The following is a 10,384-nucleotide window of genomic DNA, read 5'->3' as shown; positions in this document are numbered from 1 at the left end:
GAAGAGTGAAAAGGGCTTTAAAAAGGTGGGTCAAAACTCTGTCCATTCCAGCAAATGAAAGAAAAAAATCTCCAATGCATTCTAGAAAATCATCATCTCCAAGCTGAAACAGCTGACATTACTAAAGAGATTCTAGACAAAGAAGCCCAGCTCCAGCAAAACTATCACAAGGCTTGTCTAGCAGAAGAAGAGTACTAGAGACTTAAGTCACGCAGCCTTTGGCTTAAAGCAAGGGACAGGAACTCGTCCTTCTTCCATAAACAAGCTCAGGCAAGGAAATGTACCAATTCCATTTCTGAAATCAAAGATGGCACTATTATTCACAAAGACAATGCAAGCATCAAAAAAGCTGCCTCCCTTCACTTTAAAAGCCTGTATAGTGAAGATATAAATTTGGACCAAATATCTGATATGATTGACGTGGTTCCCTCCTTAATTACTGTTGAAATGAATCACCTTCTTGAAGCTAAAGTCACCAAGAATGAAGTCAAGGATGCCCTCTTCGCCATGGACCCAAACAAAGCCCCTGGGCCAGATGGATTTACAGCCAGATTCCTCCAATCTTGCTAGTCGATTGTGGAAAAAGATCTATACAAAATGGTTATTAAGTCCCAAGCTTGCCAGAAAATTAGAGGCAGCATGAACTCTGCTTTTCTTGCTCTCATTCCCAAAGAGAAAGGAGCCAACACCTTCAAGAGGTTTTGACTGATTTCGCTATGTAATATTGGTTACAAATTGATTACTAAAGTCATCGCTAATAGAGTTAAGTTCATCCTCCCCAAAGTCATTCTGGAAAGCCAAGGAGGATTCATTCAAGGGAGACAGATAGTGGACAATTTCATTCTGGTCCAAGAGGCAATCCACTCAAGTCTGAGTCGCAATGAAAAAGGTATGGTTGTCAAGCTCGATTTAGCAAATGCTTTTGATAGAGTCAAGCATAGTTTTCTGCTGAAAGTCTTACACAAATTTGGATTTGGGGAGAAATTTATAAATTGGATTCGGGCCTGCATTTCAGAGCCTTGGATTGCTCCATTAGTAAATGGCAGAGCTGCTGACTTTTTCAAAGCCACGAGAGGGCTCAGGCAGGGGTGCCCTCTCTCACCCCTTCTATTCATTCTTCAAGCCTCTGTCCTCAGCTTCTATTTAGACAAAAAAATGATGGACCAGGAAATTGTTGGGCTTTGTATAGCAAGAGGTGTTAAAAACATTAATCATGCCCTCTTTGCGGATGACACCTTGTTATTGGGAGCTGCCTCTGTGATTATAGCCTCCAGATTTAAAGGAGTCTTGGACGAGTTTTGCATGATTTCGGGAAGCAGTCTAAACAATGGAAAATGCCATATCTATTGCTGGAACACCACTTCCAGCTTGCTTAATTCCATTTCAAGAACCTTTGGTTTCATAGCCTCCTCAAACTGGACTTCCTTCAAGTACCTAGGCCTTCCTGTATTTCTTAAAAGAGCCTTCAGCAGAAATTGGCTCCCCCAATTGGAGAAATTCAAGAACAAGTTGCTTTCCTGGGGCTTTTCCTGGCTCAACATTGATGGTAAGTCTGTCCTTATTAAATCAGTCCTTAATAGTCTTCCCTTATTTCAGTTTTTTGTTCTTCTTGCTCCCTCTAGCATTCTCAGAAAAGTGGAAGAGATCATTCGGAAATATTTTTGGAAGGGGGGCAAGCAAAATGAGAAAAAGATTCTGTTAGTCAACTGTGAATCCATCTCCAAACCGCTCTTGGAAGGAGGCTTGAACTTCAAAAATCTTGGATATCAAAATATCGCTATGGGAGCTAAGCTCATCTGGAGAATTATTGCTCCTAACCCTAGCTGGGCACAACTAGCTCTTTGGAAAAAATACTTTAATGGCAAGCGCTCCCGCTGTCTAGATCATCCTCTGCCACTCCTGAATACGCCCTTCCAGAAGCTCTGTACCAAAGCCTGTCCTCTTATAAATACTCATGCCTACTGGGTCCACGACAATGGAAAAAGGATCAACCTTTGGACAGACAGAATTATGAACAATGAGCCACTGGGAGACTGTCACTCTCTTCAAGCGTTGCGCAGTTGGATGAACGATGCTGGATTGTGTTCCCTGTGGGACATTTCAGTCTGGCAGGATTCACGCTGGGCTGGCTGGAAACTTGAAACGCCCCCAGATTTGTCTATGGAATGCGAGGAACTGCTCTCCAAGCTTCACGGATTGGCTCCAACGTGGATGCGAAGCAGGGATTCAAGAGGTTGGGGTGTGCAGGCTGGTGGTTATTCTGTTGCTCAGGGATACGCCAAGCTGTGTGAGCGCCCCCATGTGGCCACGAACCCAGAGCCATGGAAAGGGATATGGCATTATCCCTCACTGCCAAAAATTGACTTCTTCAATTGGTTGTTATGCCATTCCAAAATCTTGATAGACGATAATCTTTAGAAGCGTGGCTTCCATGGCCCTTCAAGGTGCAGACTTTGCAAGGTAAACCAGGAAAGCGTTTCTCATTTGATGCTTGAATGTTCCTTCACATTGCAGATCTGGACCAAGCTGCTGGAAACTTTGAGTTCTAGCTTCGCGTTGCCTTCCTCCACTGCTGATTTTTTTGTCAAATGGCTGCAAAGGTACCCTGGTCCTCCTCCAAAAAACAAAATTATTAGCGGTGCTTGGTTTATTCTCCCTAAAATTATCTGCTGGCAGATTTGGCTTGAGCGAAACAAAAGGATTTATAGAAACTGCAAACAGGATGTCAAGCTAGTGGTTGTTAAAATTAAATGCCAGCTAAAAGAGTGCCTGAGAGACCTCAAAGATGATTTAAATCTCACCCAGCAAGATAAAAATTGGGGATCTTCTCTTGATCTTTAGTTCCAAAAAATGGCAAAGAGCATCTCCCTCCCAAAAGTTTGGCAAATAAGGGCTATAGCAGAAGAGTTCCAGGGATGGCTTGTAAACCATCAGAGGCACTCTCTATTTTTTGATGGGGCTGCAAAGGGAAATCCTTGTAGAGCTGGTGCTGGAGGAGTTATATTGAATCCAGCTGGTTTTAGGATCCACAGTTTCGCCTAGGGTTTGGGCATCGCTTCTAGCATTCAAGCTGAGGCTTTGACTCTTTTTCAAGGACTCAAGATTTTGAAAGTGTTGAACATCAGGGAGGCTAATGTTATTGGAGACTCTCAGGTCATCATTAACATTATGGTGACTCATTCTAAGCCAATGGACCTAAGGCTAGCAAGGCTGATTCACAGAATTTCAGACCTTGGAGACTCTTTCCAGAACTTGAATTTCTATCATGTGTTGAGAGCCAATAATAAGGAGGCAGACACTGAAGCTAACAAAGCAGCCCTTCTTACGGCTGGTACCCTGCTTGGAGGCGGACAGGAAATATGGGAACCAATTCCTTAATTTAGAAAATTGTCATGTTTTATTACCTACTGTTAAACTAGTTTGTTTGTATACAAAAGCTTGGGAAAATCTCTGAAATTGACCGCATAGTAGCAGCTAAAAAGAGATGTGAGCTAAACATAATTGTCACGGTCTTGCAAGGCTGTTCGGCATTTTTGGATTTAGACTCACCTTTTGTAATCCGCTCTTTGGCATTAAGACCAAGTTTCTAATATGTCCACTACTCGTTTTTGCGAGAGAAAAAAAAAAAAAAAAACCAAAAAATTCTAATAAATTTAAATTAAAAAAATTCTTATATTTTCACTACTTATTATAGGGTCATGTGTAATTTATTACATTCTTAACGTGGAGTTTTTTTTTTCCACAGAAAAAACTCGAACCATCTATTGATAAAAATAGTTAGTTACATAGCATATGCAATGCATTACAGAAAGACTCATTCTTTGCCTTGTAGTAGGTAAAAGAAAACTCTCGGCTGGTTGATACAAAAACCAGTGCAAACACCCTCAACCGAATGGCAAAGAGCCAGCGCGTCAGTCCCAGATGGATGATAGGAAAAAATTACAAATTGTGATATCCGCTCACCGAAAACGCATCAGAGGCAGGGCAGACGACCCGACCAGAAAGCGCACACCTCCCGGAAACCATTAGATGATGTCATACAGGTGAAGGATTTGATGAAACAGAGACTGAGTGTCCGCAGTAAGAGGAGCAAACAGCGTTCAAGAGAGAATCCTGCGTAGACAAGAGTAGGATTCTAAAAAACTAGGAAAAGCAAATGGAAAGCAAGTCGAACCGAGCCTCCTTTTACAAGGAAAACAGCCCGAAAGACCTGAAGAGAATCAGCGAAACAGGAAAGTGAAAAACAAATGTAGCAAAACAACTATGTACAAAGCACAAGAAACAGATTCTGAAAAATGATAGCTAATCGAAAATGGGTTGTTCGAGAGGTCGAACCACCCCATTCTCCTCCTCCAAAACAGTCCACGACCCCGTGTCTTGATCAACACCTTCTTTGGAAAGGCGATCAGCTTCAAAATTTCTTTCCCTGAAGATGTGGCTAAGGGAAATCTCCGTGAAAAGATATTTAAGTCGAGTAGCTTCTCTAAGCAGGGGAAGCAAGATGAAATTTCTGCATAATTGCGTCCCATTGAACCATCTCACTGTGTTCATAGAATCCCCAAAAATCTGAACTTCTTGCATGTTCCTCAGGACAAGCCAGCAAAGGAGAAGGTGGAGGGCTTTCAACTCAGCAAAGTTATTGGAGCCTTGGCCTAGGCCGACCGAAGCTTTAACAGTCTTTTCCTTTGAAAAATGAATTATTAAACCAGCCCCACAACGACCATTAATGTCTGAGGCCCCGTCATAATAAGCCCACGGAATTGAATATCTTATAGTTTCTTGCTGAACCAGCCTGGGAGAAGGAGTAGCCAGTGGAACAGGGATACTATCGTAAATAGCAGCTCCTTCTACAGCCAATCTTTCAATCGGGAAGACGGAGTCCTTTAAGATGACCTGATTCCTAGCCAGTCACATCCCCCAAGTTATGAGAAGTGGAATGGATCTCTCTCTGTCATTTGAAGCTTCTTACATTCTTAACATGGAGTTAATATCTAACATTTAAAAAATATTAATCATAAAAAAAAAAAGTTTAATATAGATTATATACATATAGAGAATTCTTATTTTATTAATAGGTTTTTTAGGGAGATTTTTAATTCATTTACATTTTAATATAGAGTTTACACTAACATTTTAAATATTAAAAACAAAATTTATATCTTTCTATGATCATATGGATTTATGTTTTCCATTTCCAAATATGATTGAGGCATGTATTAACATTTTAGTGTGTAGAATAGTGAATCACAAATAGAATATTTCAGTGTCAGCTATATATATATATATATATTAAAAGTTATATATATATATATATAGATATATATATAGATATATATATATCTTTATTTTATTTTTTTCCCAAGGAAAAATCTCAATTTTATTCATTTGAACGATATTACATATAGTAAATGCTATAAGCATATGCATAATAACAGATCTGGTGACCAAGATCAAATAAAAACTCATGAGAGAGTTACGCTATTCTATTATTTCCTACTTTTTTCTTCCACTTTTCCCTCTTTTTGCAAACCACTAGAGTTGGGTGTGGATGATACAATGGTTCTTTGAGTCTCATTTACATTTGACGGAATTTCTTTGTGAGAATCTAAGCCTTCTTATGCATGAGTTCGTTTGGTACCAATTGCTGCTTTTTTAGAGGTAATCATCTCAATCTGTTGTTGTTGTTCAGTAGGCATTGAAACTAATGTTGAGTTGTGTTCTGCCTCATCCTTCGGCGTAGTGTCTTGGGAGTTTTGAGCATTGTTATTTGTGGTATTATATGTAGTTTCTTATTCTTCTGTTTCAGTTGTCTGTGTTTCAAAAAACTGCCATCCTTTTGGATTTTGTGGTTGTCACTTTTTTCTTTCTTTTTTATTTTGAGGACAAGAACTTTGAAGATGACTAGTTTGAAGACATGTACGACATTTGAAGGCCATATTCTCATAGTCAAGGGGCTCAGACCATGCTGATTGTTATGATATAGAAAAATGTGACTTGGTAATCCTTTACTAAGGTCTACCTCCACATAGATTCTGGCAAAGGTGAAGATACCCTTTGTGACACGATCTGCATCTACTTTTAAAATTTCCCCCAAGGCATTCTCAATGCTTGCTGTAGAATTTTCACTGTAGATCACCCGATATATGCAATGTCCTAAAGCATAATGCTAGATCTACTTCTACCATAAACTTTGCTGAAGCTTAAACAGATATGAGCATCATCAAGCATGAACAGATATAACTGAGAATGAGAAGTAATCAACCATAACACAAAAGATATATCACTGGGGAAAGCACTAACCTAAAACCCCAACTCTGTATTATCGTACAAGTGGAAATCTTGTTCAAGTTACAAAAAGAATCAGCTCTCAAGCTATCATGCTCTCTCTGTAATCAAACAATACAGCTCACAGACTCAATAGACATAGAATATATCTTCCTCAAGCCCTCCAAGCCTCCTATTTCCTTGCGCAGTTTTGATTGGGGTCTAATGATATCACATGTGTGAATTGGCCTCATCACACTCACTATAACCTCAGGTCCAACTGCGCAATCCTCAAGGAATAATATTCCTTCTGCATGTAAGGAATATTCACCAAGGAATATCCTAGCAACTGATAGTACATTGTCCCTCCATCTGATCTCAACTGGGTCTCTGATTGAACTGACATGCATGAGTTATCAATGAGTGAATACTCAGTTATCTGAAATATAGTAGTTACATGCATGCAAGCATTAACTAACTAAACTCTCATTAATTTAACAAACTGTTAAATTAATCTAACTGGACTTGACTCAGTTAACTGAGCCAACTAATTACAACTCAATATTACAACTCATCCTTATCTCTTTAACTAAAGGTTAAATTCCTCAATTAATGGAGAAACTGTTACATGTCCCCACATAGACTTCAAGTTTGATTTTCCTTAACTAATTAACTCAAGATGAATTAATTAATTAATTTTCAAATTGTTGTTGATATCAAATTCGAATTTTACTTCCTATGTTTAGTCCAGGGACTGACTAAAATAAGAAGGGATCCCGAAATGCTATTTTTAGAAAAGCTATTTTTAGCACTTTCACTTTTCACCCATTGTTGCTAAGATCACCAATGGTTGAACTGCTATTTATAGCCAGGCTATTTATAGCAGTGCTATTTTTAGCATTTTCTATTTTTAGCATTTCTTGTTGCACACTTTTCAACACTCCCTCTCAACAAGAAAGGGATTATCAGTAACCCCGATCCTATCTCTATGGAACTCGAACTTGCATTTTGACAATGCCTTAGTCAAAATATCTGCATCTTGCTCCTCGGTCGAAACATACTGCAACATCATGATCCTCTTGACCACACAGTCTCGTAGATGATGGTAATGAATATCTATATGCTTGGACCTGTCATGAAACATTGGATTCTCAGAGAGTTTTATGCAACTCTGATTATCACAGTATATCATTGTAGGATCCATCATCTGACCAAACAATCCCACTAGAATCTTTCGCATCCAAATGGCCTCGCATGTTGCTTGACTGGTAGCCATGTATTCAGCCTTTGCTCAGCTAAGTGCAACTAATCTCTGTTTCTTGTTGTACCAAGAAACTGTAGCTGAACCAAGGTTGAATATTCCTCCAGAAGTGCTCTTCTGGTTTGATGGACTACCTGCCCAATCCGCATCTGTGAAGCCTTGTAGCTTCACTCCCTTTGTCCGTCTGTACCAAAATCCATACTGTGTAGTGCCTCTGAGATATCTCAGCACATGCTTCGCTGCCTTCCAAAACAACTTGGTAGGCTGAACCATAGCTTGACTCTGCTGGTTCACTGCAAAGCATAAGTCGGGTCGTGTGTTCACCAGATACATAAGTGAACCCACCAGCTACCGATAAACAGTAGCAACTAGTACCTCACCTAAAGTAGCATCCTCCTTCCTCTAGTTCCCAGCTAGAGGAGTCTGCATGGGTTTGCACTTCTCCATGTGAAAGCACCTAAGTATCTCATTTGCATACTTTCCTTGAGACACAAATACTTCCCCATCTTTCTGCCACACTTCCATGCCTAGAAAGTAGTGCATGAGGCCCATGTCCTTCATCTCGAACTCTCTTGCAAGGTCCTCCTTGCAAGACTGTATCAACTGGTCATCACTTGTCAAAATCAGATCATCGACATAAAGTACAATAATCAATGGCTTACCATCTACCATGATGTGGTATAGGTTCACATATGCTTCACTCTTGGTGAAGCCCAAACCGGTGAAATAGCTGTCGATCCTGGTATACCAAGCACGGGGTGCTTGCTTCAGCCCATACAGTGCTCGCTTGAGTCGGTAGACATGCGACTCGCGATCAAAGGTCTCAAATCCTTCGGGTTGCTCAATGTATACCTCTTCCTCAATCTTCCCATTGAGGAACGTCGTCTTCACATCCATCTGATGGATCTTCCAACCCATCTGAGCTGATAGAGCTAGCATCGATCTGATAGATGAGTACCTTGCTACGGGAGCATAGGTCTCATCGTAGTCGATCCCCTCAACCTGTGGGAAACCTCGGGCAACAAACCTTGGCATGTGTTTCTCAACACTGCCATCAGATGCCTGCTTTACCTTGTAAAGCCATCGGGAACTAACCACTGACTTGTCCCTAGGTCTAGGGACAACATCCCACACACTGTTCCATATGATAGAATCGTACTCTTCTACCATTACATCAACCCAGATTGGTTGTTGCACTGCCTCCTGAAAAGAAGAAGGTTCGGTCACTACACACTCCCCAACCAGGGCCATGTAGCCAGTGTATCTCTCGGGAGATCTCCTCTATTTGTGCTGAGAGGATGGTTGCCCCACATTCTCTCTCTGGAAAACAACACATGGGACTTGGTTCCACTTCCGAAAGGAAGAAAGCTTGTTCGATGCCGATGGATCTATCCAACAAAGATTGCTGCAAATGGTGAGATTAGCTAGTACAAATCTCGACTTGTTACAAAAGGATACTCATAGGTACATGGCATAGACTACATAGAGACATTTGCACCTATTGCAAAATTGGACACCATTCAACTAGTTTTAGCCATTGTTGTTTCTCGCAGATGGGAAGTTCATCACATGGATGTGAAGAGTGCATTTCTTCATGGAGATCTCAAGGAGGAGATATATATGGAGCAGCCACAAGGATACATTCAGAACTCTTCCCTCGTTTGCAGATTAAAGAAATCTTTGTATGGCCTAAAACAGGCTCCCAGAGCCTGGTATGCAAAGATGGATTCTTTCCTGCTTTCCATTGGATTCATTCGATGCAAATCTGATCCGAATGTTTATTTGTTGCAACATGATGATTCCCTTTTGCTAATAGTACTTTATGTAGATGATTTACTGATGACAGGGAACCTTACCTTAGTTATTGATTCAGAAAAATTAGCATTGCACGATCGATTTTCCATGACAGATTTGGGACTGTTGCACTACTTTCTTGGTCTTGAAGTTTCTCAGTCTACTTCAGGGATCAAGATGGCACAGTCTAAGTATGCATCAGATATACTTGTCCACTTTCAAATGACAGAATGCAAGCCAGTAGCATCTCCCTTTCTTTCGAGGATCAGATTTGAGGATGCAGGTACTACACCTTTGGTGGACAGTACACTATATCGACAGTTGGTTGGGAGTTTGTTGTATCTTACTCACACCTGACCTAATATATCTTTTGCAGTAGGAGTTTTTTCCAGATATATGCAAGAGCCCCATGAGCTTCACTAGAAAGTTGCAAAGAGAATCCTTAGATATGTGAAAGGTACTTCCAGTTTTGGTATCTTTTATGCTGCAGATTACCCACTTTCACTGATTGGGTACACAGATTCTGATTGGGCTGGCGATGGTACAGACCACAAGTCCACCTTTGGTTATGTTTTCATCTTTGGTTCAGGGCCTTTTTGCTGGTCTAGCAAGAATAAATCCACGATTGCTTTATCTATACCCGAGGCAGAGTATAGAGGTGCAGTGAATGAGCGACACAGGCTATTGGTTGCAGGGGCTTCTCTTCGAGTTTGGTATTCAGTATCCACTTCCGACTGTCATATTTTGTGACAATCAGGGGTCCATTCAGATATCGATTGATCCAGTTCAGAGGTAGAGGACCAAGCACATCGAGATTCACATGCATTACATCCGCAAGTTGATCCGTGACCGAGTCATATCACTGCAGTACTGCCCCACTGAGCAGCAGGTTGCAGACATCTTCACCAAGTCTTTCACTGAAAATAAATTTTCAGAATTGAGAGCTATGCTTGGAGTGGTGGAGACAGCTGAGTAGGCCCTTCTGGCCACTTAGCCCTTTTTTCCTCTTTTGGGGGGGTTTTTCCCACGAGGTTTTCCCTCTTTCTTCATTTTATGAGGATCTTT

The sequence above is a fragment of the Pinus tabuliformis genome, chromosome 2_2 (assembly GCF_031772625.1).
Source record: "Pinus tabuliformis cultivar Carrire ecotype Pingquan chromosome 2_2, CPIR1, whole genome shotgun sequence".
In the NCBI taxonomy this organism is placed as follows: Eukaryota; Viridiplantae; Streptophyta; class Pinopsida; order Pinales; family Pinaceae; genus Pinus; species Pinus tabuliformis.
The sequence above is the reverse complement of the archived record's forward strand: the minus strand, read 5'-3'. Positions refer to the sequence as shown.